We start from the raw sequence: 23,797 nt of genomic DNA, 5'->3' as shown, positions 1-23,797 counted from the left end.
TACATGTACAAGTTGCTCGGTTTCGGTCAGAGTTGGACTCCGATTCTGCAGATCCAGTCGAGGCACAGGGGGATAATCTGGTTGACCATCGCTGGGTTGAGTTTCAGGATGTTGCCCCAGGGGACGTGGATAAGGCCATGAGAGCTGTGAGTGCCTCCACGTGTACTGGACCCGTGCCCCTCCTGGCTGGTTGCTAACAGCAGGGAGGTGACACGGGGCTGGATCCAGGCGGTTGTTACCACCTCGCGTCGGGAGGGGGTCTTCCCCCCCGCACTCAAAGCGGCGGTGGTGAGGCCCCTCCTGAAGAAACCATCTCTGGATCCAGCCGTTCTTAACAATTATCGTCCAGTCTCCAACCTCCCCTTTGTGGGGAAGGTTGTCGAGAAGGTGGTGGCCTTTCAGCTCCAGCGGTCCTTGGAGGAAGCTAACTACCTTGACCCATTCCAGTCCGGCTTCAAGCCTGGCTACAGCACAGAAACCGCTTTGGTTGCATTGACCGATGATCTCTGGAGAGCCAGGGATGGAGGCCACGCCTCCATTCTGGTTCTCCTTGACCTCTCAGCAGCTTTCGATACCATCGACCATGGTATCCTTCTGCGACGACTGTGGGAGGTGGGGGTGGGAGGCACCGTTTTGCGGTGGTTCTCCTCTTACCTCTCGGACAGGTCACAGTCGGTGTTAGTTGGAGGGCAGAGATCGACCCCTAGGCCCCTAACATATGGGGTGCCTCAGGGTTCGGTCCTGTCCCCCTTACTTTTCAACATCTACATGAAACCACTGGGCGAGATCATTCGGCGGCACGGGATAAAATACCATCAATATGCGGACAATACTCAGTTGTATCTGTCCGCCCCGTGCCAACTCAATGAAGTGGTGGACGTGATGAACCAGGGACTAGAAGCCGTTAGGGACTGGATGAGGGTCAACAAACTCGTGCTCAACCCAGATAAGACCGAGTGGCTGTTGTGTTTCCCTCCCGCCAATTTGGCAGGTATTCAATCTCTCAGGCTGAGGGGTCAAACACCCCTCAGACAGGGTCCGCAACTTGGGAGTCCTCCTGGACCCACAGCTGACTTTTGAACACCATTTATCAGCTGTGACCAGGGGGGCATTTGCCAGGTTCGCCTGGTGCACCAGTTGCGCCCCTACCTGATTCGGGAGGCTCTCACAACAGTCACTCGTGCCCTTGTGACCTCTAGACTGGAATACTGCAATGTGCTCTACATGGGGCTGCCCTTGAGGAGTATTCGGCGACTTCAGCTAGTCCAGAATGTAGCCGCGCGAGCGATTGTGGGTGCACCTCGCTTCACCCACATAACACCTATCCTCCGCGAGCTGCACTGGCTACCTGTCGATCTCCGGAAACACTTCAAGGTGCTACTTGTCACTCATAAACCCCTCCATGGTAGTGGATCTGGGTACTTGAGAGACCGCCTACTGCCAATTACCTCCACACGACCCATTAGATCTCACCGATTGGGCCTCCTCTGGGTTCCATCTGCGGGTCAATGCCGACTGGCAACCACGCAGAGGAGGGCCTTCTCGGTGGCAGCTCCGACCCTATGGAACGATCTCCCTGTGGGGATTCGCACCCTCACCACTCTCCAGACCTTCCGCACAGCCATTAGAATCTGGCTATCCCGCCAGGCCTGGGGCTAAGATTGCACCCTCCCGAATGGTATGAATGTTGTGTTTTCTTTTAATTATGTGTTGTTGTATATGCAAAAGTCTGTTTCCCCTTTTCCCTTTCGGATGTGAGCCGCCCTGAGTCCCCCCAGGGAAAAGGGCGGCATACAAATAAACTTCTGAATCTGAATCTGAATCTGAATACATATTTTTGTGACTACTGATCATTTGCAGCTTAAAATCTGTATTTATTTATCATTCAACATAAAGGATTTTGTATTACAAAACTGATTCATTCCTTCAATCTCCTAGCAATTCTGGTTCCTTTCGTGTCAGTGATGTCAACACCACCTTAGTCTAGGGTGGAGGAGCAGTGAAAAAGGGGCAATGTTGTTTAGTCACCCAGTCAGAGAGATGCTTAGACTTATCTGGCTTTTTTGTTCATTTATAGAGTCCATCCCAAGGAGTTGGGATAGGATGATGCTGTTAAGTAATATAACAAAATATAACAGAATATAACAGAATAACATAGTTGTAAGGGACTTTGTATGTCATCTAGTCCAACCCACTGCCCAAGCACAGATGACAGTCCAGTCTCTTCTTGATGAAGCACCATAACTTCTGAAGGCAAGCTGTTCCACTGATTGATTGTTCTCACTGTCAGAAAATTTCTCCTTATTTCTAAGTTGAATCTCTCCTTGAACAGTTTCCATCCATTATTCCTTGTCCGGCCTTCAGGTGCTCTGGAAAATAGCTTAACCCGCTCCTTTCTGTGGCAACTCCTCAAATATTAGAACATTGCTATCCTGTCTTTCCTGGTTCTTCTCTTTACTAAGCTAGCCATGCCAAGTTTCTGTAACTGTTCTTCATATGTTTTAGCCTCCAGTCCCCTAATCATCTTGGTTGCTCTTCTCTGCACTCTTTCTAGAGTCTCAACTTCTTTTTTTTATAGTGTGGTGACCAAAGCTGCATACAGTATTCTAGGTGTGGCTTTATAGAGTGGTATTAGTACCTCACTTGATCTTGATTGAATCCCTCTTTTGATTCAATCAAAATCAAATTTAAGCTGCTTCAAGAAAATCATTTAACAATTCACTTATAGTGATTCTGTCAGTGCCAATACTGTTCAAGAGGTACTCCAGATATTCCTGGAGAGAAGGACAGAGGAAAGAAGAGAAACTATTTTTATTATATATGCAACAATGAAATCACAGCTGCCAATCATTTATTTGTGTTGGCCTTCATATGCGTTGAATTCTTCCTAAGGACCTAGGATGTTGTAATATATTGGCGTAGTATATGTTCAGATCCAAACCTTTTTTAATTGACATGTGCAGATTTTTTAAGTGTTGTCCAAGGTTTTTGGTATGGTACTCAGTGTGCTAATAACCACTGGGTTGGCTTATGCTATTATCTTTCAATTCCGCTTTTCAGATTTTGATACTTTGTGAACTTCTCCAATTCTTTATCTTCTGTTCTACCACTCCTGGGTATTGCCACATCAATTATCTTCATTTTCTCTTTTTCAACTACAGTTAAATCTGGTGTGTTATGAGCCAATTCTTTATCAGTGTGTATTTAGAAATCCCATAATATCTTAACCTGTTCATTCTTTATTACCATACTTCATCATCATTACATTCCCACCATTTTTTAATTAGTGTCATACAATACTTTTTATGAAAGTTCCAGTGAATCAGTTGGGTTAATGTATTAGGTCACTGTTTGTAATTGTAACATAGGCTTAAGCAGTCCTTTGCTGTACTGATATTAAAGTAGCATTTACTTCCTTGTTCCAACTTGGTCTGGGGTAGCTTCAAAGCATGTAATATGTTATTCTTTTCCATCCCTAAAGTTAGCGATAAAGGCCAGTGACCAATAGGGTGAATATCCCAGAGTACTTAATAGATGTTTGGGGATGAGAGTGCTGTGTTCTGGCCTCTGGTAAGTGTTTTCTCTGGAATTTTGTTATGTGCTCTCTAAATAATTGGATACAGTAACACAAAACTTTAAGAAACTGCCAAAGGAGTCCACAAATAAGGTCAACAATATCAAAATTACAACCATGACAATCAAAGCCTGTCCCCTTTTAATATGTGTCAAACACATCTCACACCTTTAAATATTTTCATAGTTTCAATCCGCTGGTCAGACTCACCATGCCACTGAAAATGACTTAGTTTTGCTTCCAGGCATAACACAAAGGAATCTATGGGTCAGCAACGGGTGAGTATATAGAAAAAGGAGGCAAGAAAGCTTCAATAAACTTTCTCTCTCTGAAGAATTGTTGACAACCATTCCTCTCTATTCATGATTTCTCCCCTCATTTTATTTGATTTGTGTCAAGACAGAATGGGAGCTGGAAGGCGAAGCAGACAATGCTGCCAAGAGACTCCTGACAGAGTCCTGGTGTCAGGCTCCATTCCTCCTGTAATGCCATGTTTGCAGATTCCACACTCGCATACACAAAGCTTCTGATACACTAAAGAGGTAGAGCAGCAAAACCAGAAGACCGAACTAATTGCTTTGCCTATCAAAGGCTGCATATATGCACATGCATTGTAAATAACATTATAATGAGGATAATAGCATTCAGCAGTGACATGGAACAGATGCAATAAGGTAAGAATAGAGATCAACAATGAGAGCAGCAAATTTCATGCTGGTGTAGTTTTCTGCTAGTCTAAGAAATGGTCTATAGGACTTTAACTCAGCAGGGGGAAAATCCCTTAATGTGATTTCGTTTTTGTTTTAAAGCATTGTAAGGAATGGCAAGTTGATGGAATAGGAGAAGATGGAGAGATTTTTCTCCATCTTGGCTTTTCTTTTGTGCCCGGTAAAATTAAAATGTCAGTTTTCCATATTTCTCCAAAACTCTATCACCATCAAAAAGAATATGCTTGTTTAATTGGGAATGATTCCAATTAATTGTGCCTATACTTATACTACCATGCAACTTTTCCCACTGCAAACATATATTTTATTTTCAATCAAGGCTTGCCTTTACTATTTCTCCCAAAGATCTCTTGCCACCTTAATACTAGCTTCCTATAGCAACTTTTTAATAAAAATGATAAATGCCATAAAAAATTAACATGCTAATTGATAAGGCCTTGCAGATGGCTGCCTGCCAGCCAACCTGCAGAAATTTGGCCAATAGAATGGTTTTTATTTTCATTTATTAATGTATATAAATATAATGTATATTTATTTATAAAATTTATACACAGCCCATCAAGGTAACTCTGAGAGGCTTCATTAATATAATATTCATTAATAATAGAATTATATTAAAGGTAAAGATAAAGGTTCTCCTCACACACAGGTGCTAGTCATTCCCAAATCTAGGGAGCAGTGCTCATCTCTGTTACAAAGTCGAAGAGCCAGCACTGTCTGAAGACATCTCTGTGGTCATGTGGCCGGCATGACTAAATGCCAAAGGCGTACGGAATGCTGTTACCTTCCCACCAAAGTTGGTCCTTATTTTTCTACTTGCATTTTTACGTGTTTTCAAACTGTTAGGTTGGCAGAAGCTGGGACAAGTAATGGGAGCTCACTCCGTTATGCGATGCTAGGGATTGGAACCGCTGAACTGCCAACCTTTCTGATCGACAAGCTCAATGTCTTAGCTACTGAGCCACCGCATCCCTTTTAGAATTATATTAGAATACTAGCTGTACCCGGCCACGCGTTGCTTTGGCCCAGTCTGGTTAAATGGAAAAGAAAGAAAAGAGAAAGTGCAAGTTTCTAATATGTTTAATTTCACAATGCTTGTGGGTATACAATATTTTTTGTTGTTCCATTGTCTGTGCAGATATAGAGATTGTCTACTTTGCCGACTCTAGAACACCAACATATAATTGTCCATGTGAGAAACAATTTTCAATTGCTGGAAAGACGTTGGACCGGGGACATTTACCAACAGCATGCGAAGAAAGAAACATTCCCAGGGTGGTTCCCTGGGGGTCAGTGGGAGGAAGGCCCGATGTCACCACCAACGACGACGACGACTCCTTAAGACGCCGGAGAGGAAGAGGAGGCGGTCTCTGCCCCCGACTTGGCTTTCCTCAGCGGCGGCAGCGAGAGGAGATGGCCAGCGTCCCCTGAGGAGCAAGAGGAGGATGAGGAGGAAGGAGCCGCCCCTGGTGATGTGGACACGAGGCAGCCCCCACCGGTCATGGCCCCATCCAGATATGCCACCACCACTGCAGCCGCCACCTCACAGGGCACCCAGCAGCCGCCCCAGCCCCGCTGCGCCTCAAGCTGACACCGCCACCGCTGCCCCGTCAGAGCTATTTTGGTGAGGCCGTAGTTGTCTCACTGTGAGGGGGGTGAAGAGCGCGCACGGCTGGCCGGGCTGAGGAGATGCTCCGCCTCCTCTGGAGCTTTGCTGGGCTGGGCGGGAGGAGGCCAGCTTAAGGGCAGAGGGAGGCAGCCGAGGGATGAGCCATCCCACTGCAGACAGCAAAGGCCCATTGGGAAGGGAGGAGAGAGAGGGGAGGGGGAGGCCAAAGGGCTTCGGCTCCCCTTGGCAGAAATGGCCAAAGCTCATCGGAGGAGGGGCAGAAAGGGGAAAGGGTGCAGCCACAGCCCAGCCACACATATAAAGGGACCATCGGGATGAAGCTGGAGAGAGGTCGAACTGTTCTGAATATACTATATTCACGAAATTAACGCTATGGTAAATGACACAGCTCAATTCCAACGCAATGTCACACAAAATAATTAAATCAAAATGAAAATAAATCAAAATCTATGAAAATTCAATATAACAATGCAATTGGAAACATTGAAATGGAATTGTAAAATATTTAGTATAGCGTGTCTTGCTTTTACGTCCAACAGATGGTGCTTGTTTTCAAAAAAATATGTTTTTACCTTTCACAGGTGTGACATCTATATAATATAGGTATATAAAAACACATGCGTATTCGAATGCAATGTTGTGTCAAAATTTCAAAGCAATTGGTGAAGAACTTCCGGAGATTTAAGATTTTGAACACACGAACATTTACATTTTTATTTATATAGAAGATTATATAGAAGATTACAAACTTCTTACACATTTGCAATACATTAAATAACAGAATCTACTTTTATTGCCCTGAAGTAAAAAACAAAGGAACAATTCCTTCAATCAGAATTGACAAAAACATTCTGAATTTTGTTCCATAGAAACCCTCTCCAAGTTAAATTCCATCGAATGTTCAAATCAAAGTGAAAAGTTGAAATAAATGATCCAATTGTTTCAATTTGATAAATTGATTTGAAAGGTGAGATCATGTTTAAAATTTTAACAGAATCAATCACTCAGATGGAACAATTTCACAACAAAGCTTTTAATTCTAATTATTTCTTTTTTATCTTGCACTTTAGATAAAGATTTCTCAGACCAGTTTATGGATCTTGTGAAAAAACAAGACAGACTATTTCAATTTTTCAACCAAAAAATAAGGGGATATGTATTCCTTATAGCAACAGAAAACTAGGAAAATAACTTTTTTAAAAACAGCTAGAATAATTTTGCAGATACAAGCACAAAATGTCTCAGAGAACAAAAAAGGTACACCTTGGACAATGATTCTTCTTATAAAATCATTTTCATTAAAATAAACAGAAACACGTTTAAAAATAGGCTGTCCTCCAATTATTTTCTTCCAAAGAAGATTCCAACGCATTTTCTATTAAAGTGAAACAAAACAAGCCTTTCCATTTAAAAGCAACTAATTATTTCTGTCACACTGTCTCTGAAGATGAAACTTTTTATTTTCTTGGTTTAATCTCCTTGCTATGTAAAGTTGTGTTTTCTGTTTCAGAGACACAAAGTTACTTTGGGGATGAACAGAATGAATTAAAATGTTTTTGCTTTAAAGATCTCTTGATTGTTCCTAGTAGTAGGTCATATGGCAAAGTGATCACAGGAGATTTAGGCAGGACATTTAGTTGAAGCCGATATAAATTGTGTTCATCCTTTTCCGAGGTCCATGGGTTACATAAGCAGCAGGAATGGAAGAACTGAAGCAATAAATGAAGGCTCTACAGAGGCCTGGCTTTCCCCTACCATCTCAAATTGTACATATATACATTACAAGCACTGCTTGAACTATTAGCCCTGGCTGACAACAATGGCCATTCAGAACATTTGATGTCTTTCTGGAGTCCCAGCCTCTTGTTATCAGCTGCTCTCTTGGCAGACACAGAAAAATGCCAGGGATCTATTTCTGTATGTGTGTAGCCAAGCATAAGATGATGCTGGGTGACTATCATGAAGAAAGAAAAAAACATTCCTGTAATCTAGCCTTATAGTATGGCAAATTGGATGAGTTAAATGGGGAGGTCCTCCCATTTGCCAGAAAGCAAATGGTAATTTAGTTACATTGGTGAGATGTTAAATAAAGACTAAGAGAGGATAGCTTGGTTTGCAAAGATTTGTTATAGCGACTAACTTTTCTCATTCTGCCAAGTGTTGCAAGCCATCTAGCGAGTGTTGTTCTAAGATGGGCAGACATACAAGTCTAAAATAAAATAAAATCTAAAAAATAGGAACAGGAACAGAAAGGAAGGGGAGGGGAAGGGAGAGGATGGGAGGGCATAGGATGGGACAGGAAAGGACAGGAGAGAAATCTTATTCAATTTGAATTATGAAAAAGCAGTGCAGCATTCTAGCCAGGATACGTTCTCTAGTATGCTTGCTAGAGACATATATAACTGCACTGGGCATCCTAAACTCCAGGTCACTATATTTCCATTTTCTCTTTACCAGCCTTCCCCAACCTCTTGCCTACCAAACGTACAACTCATAAAAAAATGTAGCCAGTACTAAGGTCCAGTGTAGTCCAGTGCCTCAGAAGAAAACCTGATAAGAAGCAGCTGATCTAGATAGCTTGAACCCTTCCCTGGGCAAGACCTAATATTAACATCTTAGCAGAGGCCCAACTTATTCTTTGTCTGAATATCTCAATGGTTGTAAGTTATATGATCCATCTCAGCCCCATTAAATGTCATGCTGTAGAACAAGAAACATCAAGTTTTAAATACAGCATGGGTGTGCTTAGTGCCATTTTATATCTGATTCTCCATTAATGCTGAAGGTTATATTGTGGAGATACTGAATCTCAATGGCTCACTCAATGTAAAAGCCAAAAACAAAATTTAGGAAATTAAGAACAGTCCTCAATCTCTAATATCTATTTATGGAGGGGAAAGAACTACCACAGTATTGAATTCCTTCTTTACCCCTCACTGTCACTAGCCTTGTCTCAAGTTGTTAAATGTATACAGAACATAATACAGATGATCTCAGACTAATTTTTATGGAAGGAGATTTCAGGTCCAAGGACCTCTTAAAAGGCAGTTACCTTTAATAAGGAAGGGAAGCTGCAAATGTTCTTGTCAGAGGCATTGCGTTCTCTTATTGGTTATGGAAATACATCTCCTTTGGTGCAATTAGATGCATAGGTCACAGTGTGTCCCATTAGATCAGATACTGTTGTGTCAAAGAGCCAGCCTCAGCACTGATGAAGGCCAAAGCAATTCTGTGCAAAATCACATATTCCACCAGTAATGGAGGTGGGTACATTCATGACAAAGATAGGTGAGCTGTGTAAAAAATAGAATTCTGTTTTTAAACAGTTACCAAAGTGTAATGGATTATGGACAGAGATCACTGCAGAACAGTTATAAGCCACTTCAATGCAATAATGTATTTTGCAGATGTTGTCAGGCCCAGCCAAGAATCACAAAACAATCCAGCCAAATTGTAGTTCTTTATTTGCTCATACCAAATGGACAGAATCTTGCCAGTCTAAACTTATACCATTCTAACCCTAACAAATATACACTGTGAAATTCTAGGGAGTTGCTATCCTAAAACTCTTCATCTTTCTCTGTACCATTTCTGGGCTATGCTGTCTTTTGTTTTACACACACACACACACACACCTCCTTCAAATGTGCTTCCTCCTTCCTGAGAAACTGCCACTTACAGTAGTCCATCACACTACCTCTCTCTTTTAGAGACATTCCATTACAGATGTAACTAGCTGGAGTTACATCAATTAATTTGATTTGAAATAGATTGTCTTATCCTGAGCCAGACTATAGGTCACTACAGCCAACATATACATAATTTGGTCTCCCATTGGTGCTGCTGGAAAGGGAATTGTTAATTCACTATTAAAATTGTTAATTCAGTATACCAAGTAAAAACAAATCTGATCTTTACTTTTCCTAATCTGGTACATTTTTTTCATATAAGATTATTTTTGTATAAAACTTTCTTTATTATTTGGTTTATTTAAATGCAGCTTTCCCCAACATGTTTTTGAAGTAGTTTGCCCAGCTGTACTTTGATATTTTTGCAGATAATCTTAATATAAACTTTTATGACCATCTATTTTCGCCAGGAATGAAAGACAAATTAATGTTCCATTATCTAAGGGGTTGCCACAAAGAAGAGAGGATCAACCTATTCTAAGCACTTGAAGGCAGGACAAGGAGCAATGGATGGAAACCAATCAAGGAGAGAAGCAACCTAGAACTAGTCAGAAATTTCCTGACAGTTAGAACAATTAATCAGGGAACAACTTGCCTCCAGAAATTGTGGGTGCTCCAATACTGGAGTTTTTAAAGATGAGATTGGACAATAATTTGTCTGAAATGGTATAGTGTTTCCTGCTTGAGCAGTTGATTAGACTAGAAGACCTCCAAGTTTCCTTCCAACTCTGCTATTCTGAAATGAAAAATCCCTATTGTGTATCTGCCATGGTAGAACTTGTTTTGGTAGAATACAGTTTTTTGATATAGAGACTTATTTTGGTTCTCTTACACTAGATAATATAGTGCTCTAATCTACCCCAACATTTTGATTAAATGTGGTTTTCCAAGGTTTTGTGTGGGGATTATATATTCTAAATAAGGTAGACCAGAAATGAGAATATAAAATGGAAACAATATCAATATCCTCCATCATTCTAACTATAGCTGCCTCCTCCTGTAACAGCAATAGCACTTAGACTTATATACTGCTTCATAGTGCTTTTACAGCCCTCTCTAAGCAGTTTACAGAAGCCAGCATATTGTCCCCAACAATCGGGGTCCTCATTTTACCACCTCAAAAGAATGGAAGCCTGAGTCAACCTTGAGCCTGGTGAGATTCAAACTATCAAATTACAGGCAGGCAGCACCCAGCAGAAGTAGCCTGCAATACTACATTCTACTCACTACACCACCAGAGCTCTTATTGAAGGGATAAATTATATCATGTATTTGTAGTTTTTTAAAAAAAGAGAAAGCACCATGTTCAGAAGTTTCCAAGTATAAAACTTCATATTCACTTCATTTCTGGACACTGGATAATTGCATTTCAGCAACGTAATCATCATCATCTCAACCACCACCTTCTTGACCTTCCCCAGGTGTCTTATCTCAAGCTAATCTCTCCACTTTTAAAAATAAAAAAAGGGAAAGCCTTGATCATCTATGAGTCCCTCACCAAATTATCAATATGTTCAGCTGTTACTTAATTTAGATAATATCCTTGCTTGGATGAATGTTGCTGGGTGCTTGGAACACCGTATTTGGTCACCTGTCAAATTGCCTCACTAATACCCCTGGTCGAGTGATCTCTCACACAGGCTATTTTGGGCAAAGGTGTAGCAGCTTTCTTTCTTTTTTTTTAGTATATTTCATTTTCATTTTCATACACTCACATGTATACCCCATACAGTATTAAAGAGTAATTGCATCAATTCCTCTTGTCGACAATGCCCCAGAAAATAAAAGCCCAATATACCTCTTCCATCCTCCATAAACCACTTTCTTCCACCACCCTCCAACTTTTTATTTTCCCTCCATCATCCCCTTCTACCCTACTTCCCCTCGCCCTGTACCACTCCTCTCTCCAGATCCGCCCCCCCTTCCCTTTCGCCTTCCCCCCCCCACCCTCTCGCCCATCCCTCTCTACCCATCTTTCTTCTTTCCTACTCCTCCTCCCCTCGGTGTATTTCCACTATATGTTAATGTATTTGGCTTATCCTATTTTTAAAGAAAAATTAGAGAAAAACAGTATACATGTGAAGTCACATTGCATTGAGAACTAACACATCATGTCTAGCCTAATGTATATCCCTCCCTCCCTCCACCCGACCCCCCAACCCCCCTCCTCCTTTCCCCCCCCCGACTTCCCAGAACCCGTACACGGTATAGATTTTTAACAAACACAGTCTAAAATCTATTGAGAAAAAAGAAATAAAGAAATTAATAACATCTCTACATTGATCTCAGCTTCTTCTTGCTAAGCTAACTTTAAACAATTTAAATCATTCCTGATCTTAAGCATAGGCTAACTGGAATTTCTTGGTCCCGTATTTATTTTGTATATAGTCAATCCATTTTTTCCAGTCTCGTTTATATCTCTCATTTGAATGATCTTTAAGATATGCGGATATTTTAGCCATCTCGGCTAAATTTGTAGGTTTCAATGTCCATTCTTGAGTTGTAGGCAAGTCTTCCTTCTTCCAGTATTGCGCCACCAACAGTCTTGCTGCTGTTATTAGGTGCAGAATCAAGTTAGTCTCTACCACTGTAAAGTCAGTACTTATACCTAGTAAAAATAACTGAGGAGTAAACTTTATCCTTCTTTTAAAGATATTTTGCATAATCCACCACATTTTTATCCAAAATGCCTTAACCTTTTGACAAGTCCACCATATATGAAAATATGTAGCATCGAGAGAACCACATCTCCAACATTTAGGCTGTACATTCGGATACATAGAAGCCAGCTTTCTAGGATCTAAGTGCCATCTATAAAACATCTTATAAATATTTTCTCTCAGGTTTTGTGCTTGTGTGAATTTCACATTTCTTACCCATATTCTTTCCCATGTGTCCAACATTATTGGTTCTTCAATATTTTGAGCCCACTTTATCATACAATCTTTAACTAATTCCGTTTCCGAATCCATCTGTATTAGTACATTATATTTCCTCTTTATATGCATTAAACTTTGATCTCTTATTTGTTTAAACAAATTATCCTCAACTTGGATAAAACCAGTTTTTTGATCTATTTTCTACCTGGCCTGTAATTGGCCATACTGGAACCATGTTTGAACTACCTTCTCCTCTTTCAATACATCTAAAGATTTTAGTTGTAGAACCCCCCTTTCCAAAGTGAGAAGTTGTCTGTAAGTGGTTCTATCCTGTTTTTGTGCTATATTCATATTTTCAATTGCATGTCTAGGAATTGCCCACATGGGTAACTTGTCATTTAGTTTATATTGATATTTTTTCCAGACCCGCAGTAAAGCATTTCTTAAGATATGACTTTTAAAATTCTTATCCAATTTTTTGTTGAATAACAAGTAAGCATGCCAATCATATACCAGATCATGTCCCTCGATATTCAATATTCTATCGTTGGTTAAATGGGTCCAATCACTAATTGCGGATAGCGCCACTGCATCATAATATAATTTTCGGTTAGGTAATTTCAAGCCTCGTCTCTCGCGTACATCTTGCATTATTTTCATCTTTACCCTCGGCTTCTTTCCGACCCATACAAATTTGTTGATACCCTTCTGCCATTCTAAAAGATTCACATCTTTTTTAAGTATAGGTAACATTTGAAAAAGAAATAAAAATTTTGGTAAGATGTTCATTTTCACTGCCGCTATCCTACCCAAAAAAGGATAAGTGCAATTTCTCCCATTTTTTCATCTCTATCTGTATACTCCGCCAAAGTGGTTCATAGGTGTGCTTATATAATTTCCCATTTGAGGCTAAAATATTAACCCCAAGATATTTGACTTTTTTGACTACCTCACATCCTAGCATCCCTCCTAGTTCTTCCTTTTGTTTAGTATTCATATTATAGCTAATATTTTGGTTTTTCCTAAATTTATTTTAAAACCAGACACTTGACCATATTGATTAATCGTATTCATTAAAACCATACTAGATTCCTGCGGTTGTTCCAATATTATGACCAAATCATCCGCAAAAGCGCGGACTCTGTATTCTTGCTGCCTAATCTTGATCCCTTTTAGACCATCCAAGCCCCGTATTTTATTCAACAATACTTCCAAAGTTATAATGAACAATAGTGGGGACAAAGGACAGCCCTGTCTTGTACCTATTCCGATTTGAAAAGGGTCGTTTAAACTTCCCTTGACTATGATTTGAGCTGTTTGCTGTTGGTATATTGCTTTAATTGACCGTAAAAAGCTATCTCCTATCTGCATTTTTTGCAATATCTTCAACAGAAATTGCCAATTATCTCGATCAAAGGCCTTCTCAGCATCCAGAAATATGAACGCAGCAGGAATTTGATTGTTCTTTCCCAAATATTCTAATGCATTAATAATTAGTCTAACATTTCTCTTCATCTGTCTCCCCTGTATAAAACCTGTTTGGTCGGTATGTATCAATTGTTGAATAACCAACATTAACCTATTTGCTAGTATTTTAGTAAAAATTTTATAATCTACATTAAGTAATGAGATAGGTCTGTAATTTTTTGGTTGGGTAGTATCTTGATCTTCTTTGGGTATCAAAGATATAAACGCTGTCTTCCAAGATGGGGGCACTTTACCTTCCGTTTGAATTTTATTGAATAGTTCTCTAAGAGGTTCTACCATTTCTAACTGTAAATTTTTATAGTAAACCTTAATTACCTGCAAGATTTCCCCTGAGGTTATTGGTTGGTTCAACTTTTGCCTGTAGTCTTCTCTAACTCGGGGTATTTTCTCTTTTTCTAAGTATTTGTCTATATCTAAACCCTTAATTTTGTCCCCTTTATACAATTCTGTAAAAAATTCCCGAAATGCCTTTTGAATCTCCTCCTGTTGAAACACCTCCTTCCCTCTATAAATCAATTTGGTTACATTTCGAATTTTCCTTTTTTTCCTAAGCTGATAAGCTAACCATCTGCCCGGTTTATTTGCGTTACAAAAAGTATTGTGTTTTGCATATAATAAACTAGTGGCTACCTGGTCAGAGATCAGCATATCAAATTGGGATTTTAATATGGTAATTGCTTCCTTAACCTTTGTATCGCCTGGATTCAATGTTAACTCCAACTCTTTCCCTTTAATTTCCTCTTCCAATTCTTTTCATTTTAGCCCTTGTTTATGTCTATGTATTTTGTTTATATTCATCAGTACTCCTCTCATATATGCTTTGCTTGCATCGCATACAAATTCCATAGATGTACCCTTATTCATATTCAGAACAAAGTATTCAGATAACAATTTTTTACAATCATTAATGTACTTTTCATATTTTTAGCTTTCCGACTCAGGACACCACTAATATGTGTTTGTTGTTCGAATCTGAGCTGTGGGTCAAATGTAACGTTTTCAAGTACAATTGAGTTATTCTGCCAATTCTGAGATACACTTTGGTGTAACTCCTCAGGGAAACCTCAGATCAACAAATGGAGTGCTTTTTTAGCTTTCCCAAATCAGGACACCTCTAATAGGTGTTTGTTGTTCGGATCTGAGCTTTGGTTCAAAAGTAACATTTTCTGGTTGAATTGAGTTATTCTTCCAATTCTGAGATACACTTTGGCCCAACTTGTCAGGGAAAGCTCTGATCACCGAATTGAGGTTTTTTTTAGCTTTCCCGACTCAGGATACCACTAATATGTGTTTGTTGTTCGAATCTCAGCTCTGGGTCAAAGGTAACGTTTTCTAGTGGAATGAGTTATTCTGCCAATTCTGAGATACACTTTGGTGTAACTCTGCAGGGAAACTTCAAAAAATGGAGTGGCTTTTTAGCTTTCCCGACTCAGGATACCCCTAATAGGTGTTTGTTGTTCGAATCTGAGCTTTCGTTCAAAAGTAACACTTTCTGGTTGAATTGAGTTCTTTTGCCAGTTCTGAGATACGATTTGGCCTAACTTCTCAGGGAAAGCTCTGATCACTGAATGGAGTGGTTTTTTAGCTTTCGCGACTGAGGACACCACTAATAGGTGTTTGTTGTTCGATTATGAGCTTTGGTTCAAAATTAACGTTTTGTGGTTGAACTGAGTTCTTTTTTCAAATTCTGAGATACACTTTGGTCTAACTCCTCAGGGAAAGCACTGATCATGGAATGGAGTGCTTTTTTAGCTTTCCGGACTCAGGATACCCCTAATATGTGTTTGTTGTTCGAATATGATCTCTGGGTCAAAAATAACGTTTCCTAGTTGCTTTGAGATTTAATGCCAATTGTGAGATACACTTTGGCGTAACTTCTCAGGGAAAGGTCTGATCACCGAATGGAGTGGTTTTTTAGCTTTCCCGACTCAGGATACCACTAATATGTGTTCGTTGTCGAATCTGAGCTGTGGGTCAAAAGTAACACTTTCTGGTTGAATTGAGTTCTTTTGCCAATTCTGAGATACGATTTGGCCTAACTCCTCAGGGAAAGCTCTGATCACCGAATGGAGTGGTTTTTTAGCTTTCCCGACTCAGGATACCACTAATATGTGTTTGTTGTTCAAATCTCAGCTCTGGGTCAAAGGTAACTTTTTCTAGTGGAATGAGTTATTCTGCCAATTCTGAGATACACTTTGGTGTAACTCTTCAGGGAAATTTCAACAAATGGAGTGGTTTTTTAGCTTTCCCGACTCAGGACACCCCTAATAGGTGTTTGTTGTTCGAATCTGAGCTTTGGTTCAAAAGTAACATTTTGTGGTTGAATTGAGTTCTTTTGCCAATTCTGAGATACACTTTGGTGTAACTCGTTAGGGAAAATTCAGATCAACAGATGGAGTGGTTTTTTAGCTTTCCCGACTCAGGACACACCTAATAGGTGTTTGTTGTTCGAATCTCAGCTCTGGGTCAAAAGTAACATTTTCTACTGGAATGAGTTATTCTGCCAATTCTGAGATACACTTTGGTCTATCTCCTCAGGGAAAGCTCTGATCACCGAATGGAGGTTTCTTTTAGCTTTCCCGACTCAGGATACCACTAATATGTGTTTGTTTTTTCGGATCTAAGCTCTGGGTCAAAGGTAACTTTTTTTAGTGGAATGAGTTATTCTGCCAATTCTGAGATACACTTTGGTGCAACTCCTCAGGGAAATTTCAACAAATGGAGTGGTTTTTTAGCTTTCCCGACTCAGGATACCCCTAATAGGTGTTTCTTGTTCGAATCTGAGCTTTCAAAAGTAACACTTTCTCGTTGAATTGAGTTCTTTTGCCAGTTCTGAGATACGATTTGGCCTAACTTCTCAGGGAAAGCTCTGATCACCGAATGGAGTGGTTTTTTAGCTTTCGCGACTGAGGACACCACTAATAGGTGTTTGTTGTTCGAATATGAGCTTTGGTTCAAAATTAACGTTTTGTGGTTGAATTGAGTTCTTTTTTCAAATTCTGAGATACACTTTGGTCTAACTCCTCAGGGAAAGCACTGATCATGGAATGGAGTGCTTTTTTAGCTTTCCCGACTCAGGATACCCCTAATATGTGTTTGTTGCTCGAATATGATCTCTGGGTCAAAAATAACGTTTCCTAGTTGCTTTGAGTTTTAATGCCAATTGTGAGATACACTTTGGTGTAACTCCTCAGGGAAACCTCAGATCAACAAATGGAGTGGTTTTTAGCTTTCCCGACTCAGGATACCACTAATATGTGTTTGTTGTTCGAATCTCAGCTCTGGGTCAAAGGTAACTTTTTATAGTGGAATGAGTTATTCTGCCAATTTTGAGATACACTTTGGTGGAACTCGTCAGGGAATCTTCAGATCAAGAAATGTTGTGGTTTTTTAGCTTTCCCGACGCAGGACACCCCTAATAGGTATTTGTTGTTCGAACCTGAGCTTTGGTTCAAAAGTAACACTTTCTGGTTGAATTGAGTTCTTTTGCCAATTCTGAGATACGATTGGGCCTAACTTCTCAGGGAAAGCTCTGATCACCGAATGGAGTGGTTTTTTAGCTTTCGTGACTCAGGATACCACTAATATGTGTTTGTTGTTGGAATCTCAGATCTGTGTCAAAGGTAACGTTTTCTAGTGGAATGAGTTATTCAGCCAATTCTGAGATACACGTTGGTGTAACTCCGCAGGGAAACTTCAAAAAATGGAGTGGTTTTTTAGCTTTCGCGACTCAGGACACCCCTAATAGGTGTTTGTTATTCGAATCTGAGCTTTGGTTCAAATGTAACATTTTGTGTTTGAATTGAGTTCTTTTGCCAATTCTGAGATACACTTTGGTGTAACTCATTAGGGAAAATTCAGATCAACAAATGGAGTGGTTTTTTAGCTTTCCCGACTCAGGACACCCCTAATAGGTGTTTGTTGTTCGAATCTGAGCTTTGGTTCAAAAGTAACATTTTGTGGTTGAATTGAGTTCTTTTGCCAGTTCTGAGATACGCTTATGTGTTCGTTGTTCGAATCTCAGATCTGGGTCAAAAGTAACATTTTCTAGTGGAATGAGTTATTCTGCCAATTCTGAGATACACTTTGGTCTAACTCCTCAGGGAAAGCACTGATCATGGAATGGAGTGCTTTTTTAGCTTTCCGGACTCAGGATACCCCTAATATGTGTTTGTTGTTCGAATATGATCTCTGGGTCAAAAATAACGTTTCCTAGGACTTCCGGGGAGGGGTTGCCATTGTTGGCAGCTTAACGGAGCTGCCCCCAGATTCCTGGTTCGTTATCTATTTAATATCTACTAGATATCTCTTTTTTCAGGCAAGAAAAAAGCAGAGAGCGACTCAGTCGGCAAGAGTCTTCTTTGAAGTTCGCAGTTTTTTTTTGGGCTGCGAACGGAGGGGGAGAGTCAGCCAAGGCTGAGTCATTTACTCCGGCCAGAAAATCTCAGCTGTTTTTTTTTTTACAGCACAAGGCTAGAAACCCCTCTGCTTGGACAATTTTTGTAACTATGTTATTGAAATTAATACAGGCAGAGACCGAACTTGAGAACTTTATTTTTTTCCTACCGAAAATCCCAGTTTCAATGTGATAAAAAAATCCCTTTGTGTAAAATTGGTCTAAGATGGCGATCTTGTAGCTTTCACATTTGTATATTTTTAGCTTCCTGGCACAGCCGACAGAGAGAAAGATCAAAAGTATTGCCTGATAGCATTCTCTGACTAATTAACATTGTTTCTTTGAAGACCTACCAAGAATTTCTTTTTCTTATCAATTCTTAAAAGCTGCTAAGCCTCCTTGTCAATATAGAGATATTTTAAGCACAGATGAATATGAACTGTTACACTACAATGCTAATTTTTTGAGACGTGCTTTGCTACAACGCTCTTTTTTGAAATCTTTTGAAAAACCTCTATGAACAAATAAAGGGGGGACTCAATACTTTCTTCTCTTGCAAGTTACATAACGGGTCAGCAGAGTTCGAGTAATTCTTGACTAATTGTTTGAAATAATGGCACCAAAATCAAAGTCGGGGAGATGTCCTTTTAGCAATACACCTCATGCATTTGGCATGAAGTCACAGCCTTTACCTTCTACGCCCCCTACTGGATATTTGCTAACGAAAGAATTTCTTTTTGAGACACTTAGAGAATTCAGAGAGGAGATAAAGCAACTTATTACAGACTTTTGTGACAAGTTTGACACTAAGATTGCTAATACAAAGGAAGACATGATAGGACTTGTAACTGTATTGACAGAGTATGTTGCTGGAATGGAAGATAAGCTAGAGCTTCTGGAGGAAGCCAATACCAACTTGACATCCAAAATCGAAGTGATGCAACAAAAAGTTGAAAAGGCTGGAATGGAAGATAAGCTAGAGCTTCTGGAGGAAGCCAATACCAACTTGACATCCAAAATCGAAGTGATGCAACAAAAAGTTGAAAATACAGAAAAACAAATCGTTATGATAAATTATAAAAAGATGGAGCTTGCATTAAGAATCAGGGGACTGCGTGAAAGGGAACAGGAGAACCTGAAACAGATTTTCTCAGAGGCCTTCAGTCGTCTGGTGGGAAGGCCGGGAATCAACTTTGATTGGCAGATTGAAAAAAATTACCGCCATAATTCCTGGACGGCAAAACAGAGACAGCTCCCTCAATATGTAATCATATATTTTGCTACAAGAGAGTCTAGAAATAGGATACTACAAAAGTCTTATAATACCAAGCTACAAATTGGTGGACAGGATTTGATTGTCTTCAGAGAAATACCACCCCAAATGTTAAGAGCCAGGAGAGATTACGCTTTTCTAGTGGAAGAACTCAGAAACCGTCAGATACAGTATAGATGGGATGTGCCATTTGGTGTTATAATTACACTTGGTGAGCAAAAATATCGTCTCAACTCTGTATGGGAAGCCCGGGATTTCTATCATAAGACCCTGAAGGTGGGACATTCTGAATCATCTGGATCCGGAGAAAGACAACGAGAAGGACAAGATAAACAACAAATTATACAACCACAAGATAGAAAGCATCATCTTTCCTTCCCGGTAGGGCAAGGGATCAGAGAACAAGGACCTAGCGGTACGACTACCAGACGAATGGGGAAATAAGGCAGACTGCAACAACTTTAATAGTTATTGGCCATTGATTACATGGTCAATACTTTGTGACTTCTGTCATGCAAAAGAAAAATGACATAGTTGCATACTGAAGAAAAGATATTGACTTGATGGATAATTATGAAATTATGAATTATGAACTTTTATATAAATTACTGATGATTTATTTTCTGGGGCAAAGAGGACGGAGATTGTGGTGGGGGTTCTTTTGGATCATGGCCCAGTGTGGATGGAATTGGGAAGGGTAGTGTAGGTAAGAAGATCTTGGAGGTCGAATGGAAGCTATTATATGAAAAGTATATTAATGATTGTAAAAATTGCTATCTGAATATCATGTTCAGAATATGAATAAGGGCATATTTAGGGAATTTCTAGGAGACCCAAGAAAAGCATATATGAGAGGAGTACTAATGAATATAAAAATATATATGTATATATATATGTACGTATATATATATACATATATATGTGTGTGAAGGTGCGTATATATATATATATATATATATATATATATATATATATATATATATATATATATATATATATATATATATATATATATATATATATATATATATACACACACACACACACACACACACACATACAAATAAAGGCCAAAAAAAAGAGTTGGAAGAGGAAATCAAAAGAAAAATTCAAAATATATCTAAATTGTGTTATAGAGGAAGGAGGCACAAAGGGAACAAAATTAAAATTAATGGGTTTGGAAATAGACAGAACAAAGCAAACTTTTTAAAGTTGTGTAATGGTGAGAAGCTGAGCTTAATGTATACGAACAATGTAAACTGCTCATTATGGGACTAAGAAACTCCAGATAGTTTATGTTTAACATTAGTAATAACTTAAACTGTTTAAAATTTGGGTAACAGTAAGAAGCTGAGCTCAATGTTGAGATATTTTAGACTGTGATTGTTAAAATGCTATACCGTGTACGGGCTCTGGGAAGTCGGGGGGAGGGAAGGGAGGTGGGGTTCTGGAGGGAGGGGGGAGGGGGGAAATATAATATGTGTTAAATTCTAAAGTACATGATTTCACTTGTATACTGTGGCTTTTTAATGTTAGTGTTAAAACAGAACAAACTGAATATATTGGAAGGTAATAGAAGTATACCGAAGGGAGGAGCTGAGTGAAAGAAGAAGGAGGGTGGAGAGGGTGAGAGAGAGGAGGAGGAGAAGGAAGGGAGGGAATGGATTAAGAGAGGGAGTGATAGGGTTAAATAGGGGTATGTGAGAAGGAAGAATGAAAGTTGGAGGGGGTTGAAAGAGGGTGTATGGTGGGCCAAGGAGGTATATTGGGTTTGTATTGTAGAGGACACTTTCTATATAAGTGAGGGCTCTGTTTATTATTCAATGTTATATCCCCCGGTTATGCACAGTAAACATGTGATTGTATAGAAAGGAATGGAAATAAAATTTAAAAAAAAAACGTTTCCTAGTTGCATTGAGTTTTAATGCCAATTGTGAGATACACTTTGGCATAACTTCTCAGGGAAAGGTCTGATCACTGAATGGAGTGGTTTTTTAGCTTTCCCGACTCAGGATGCCACTATGTGTTCGTTGTTCAAATCTGAGCTTTGGTTCCAAAGTAACACTTTCTGGTTGAATTGAGTTCTTTTGCCAATTCTGAGATATGATTTGGCCTAACTTCTCATGGAAAGCTCTGATCACCGAATGGAGTGGTTTTTTAGCTTTCCCGACTCAGGATACCACTATGTGTTCGTTGTTCAAATCTGAGCTTTGGTTCCAAAGTAACACTTTCTGGTTGAATTGAGTTCTTTTGCCAATTCTGAGATATGATTTGGCCTAACTTCTCATGGAAAGCTCTGATCACCGAATGGAGTGGTTTTTTAGCTTTCGCGACTCAGGATACCACTAATATGTGTTTGTTGTTCGAATTTCAGATCTAGGTCAAAGGTAACATTTTCTAGTGGAATTAGTTATTCTGCCAATTCTGAGATACACATTCGTGTAACTCCGCAGGGAAACTTCAACAAATGGAGTGGTTTTTAAGCTTTCCCGACTCAGGACACACCTAATAGGTGTTTATTTTTCGAATCTGAGCTTTGGTTCAAAAGTAACATTTTGTGGTTGAATTGAGTTCTTTTGCCAGTTCTGAGATACGCTTTGGTATAACACCTCAGGGAAAGCTCAGATCAACAAATGGAGTGGTTTTTTAGCTTTCCGACTCAGAACAGCACTAATATGTCTTTGTTGTTTTGCCAATTCTGAGATACGCTTTGGTCTAACTCCTCAGGGAAAGCTCAGATCACCCAATGGAGTGGTTTTTTAGCATTCCCGACTCAGGACACCCCTAGTAGGTGTTTCTTCTTCGAATCTGAGCTTTGGTTCAAAAGTAACACTTTCTGGTTGAATTGAGGTTTTTTGCCAATTTTTAGATAGGCTTGGGTCTAACTCCACAGAGAAAGGTCTGATCACCGAATGGAGTAGTTTTTTTAGCTTTCCCGGCTCAGGATACCCATAAAATATGTTTGTTGTTCGAATCTGATCTCTGGGTAAAAAGTAACGTTTTCTAGTTAAATTGAGTTTTAATGGTAATTCTGAGATACACTTTGGTGTAACTCCTCAGAAAAAAGCTCTGATCACCCAATGTAGTGGTTTTTTAGCTTTCCCGACTCAGGACACCCCTAGTAGGTGTTTCTTGTTCGAATCTGAGCTTTGGCTCAAAAGTAACACTCTCTGGTTGACGAGGTTTTTTCGCCAATTATAAGATACGCTTTGGTCTAACTGAGGGAAAGCTCTGATCACCGAATGGAGTGGTTTTTTATCTTTCCCGACTCAGGACACCCCTAGTAGGTGTTTCTTGTTCAAATCTGAGTTTGGTTCAAAAGTAACCCTTTCTGGTTGACGAGGTTTTTTTGCCAATTCTGAGATACGCTTTGGTCTAACTCCTCAGGGAAACCTCTGATAACCGAATGGAGTGGTTTTTTAGCTTTCCCGACTCAGGACACCCCTAGGAGATGTTTGTTGTTCGAATCTGAGCTTTGGTTCAAAAGCAACACTTTCTGGTTGAATTGAGTTTTTTTCCAATTCTGAGATACGCTTTGGTCTAACTCCTCAGGGAAAGGTCTGATCACCGAATGGAGTGGTTTTTTAGCTTTCCCGACTCAGGATACCACTAATATGTATTTGTTGTTCGAATCTGATCTCTGGGTCAAAAGTAACGTTTTCTAGTTGAAATGGGTTCTTTAGCCAATTCTGAGATACGCTTTGGCCTAACTCCTCAGGGAAAGCTCTGATCACCGAATGGAGTGGTTTTTAAGCTTTCCCGGCTCAGAATAACATTAATATGTCTTTGTTGTTCGAATCTGAACTCTGGGTCAAAAATAACGTTTCCTAGTTGCATTGAGTTTTAATGCCAATTCTGAGATACACTTTGGCGTAACTCCTCAGGAATGGTCTAATCTCCGAATGGAGTGGTTTTTTTAGCTTTCCCGACTCAGGATAACATTAATATGTTTTGTTCGAATCTCATCTCTGGGTCAAAAGTAAGGTTTCCTAGTTGAATTGAGTTTTAATGAGAATTCTGAGATACACTTTGGACTAACTCCTCAGGGAAAGGTCTGACCACCGAATTGAGTGGTTTTTTAGCTTTCCCGCCTCAGGATACCACTAATCTGTGTTTGTTGTTCGAATCTGAGCTTTGGTT

This window comes from Thamnophis sirtalis, unplaced genomic scaffold (genome assembly GCF_051295495.1).
Source record: "Thamnophis sirtalis isolate CommonGarterSnake01/CBP01778 unplaced genomic scaffold, rThaSir2_p1.2 scaffold_6, whole genome shotgun sequence".
Taxonomy (NCBI): domain Eukaryota; kingdom Metazoa; phylum Chordata; class Lepidosauria; order Squamata; family Natricidae; genus Thamnophis; species Thamnophis sirtalis.
This window is presented reverse-complemented; position numbering follows the sequence as displayed.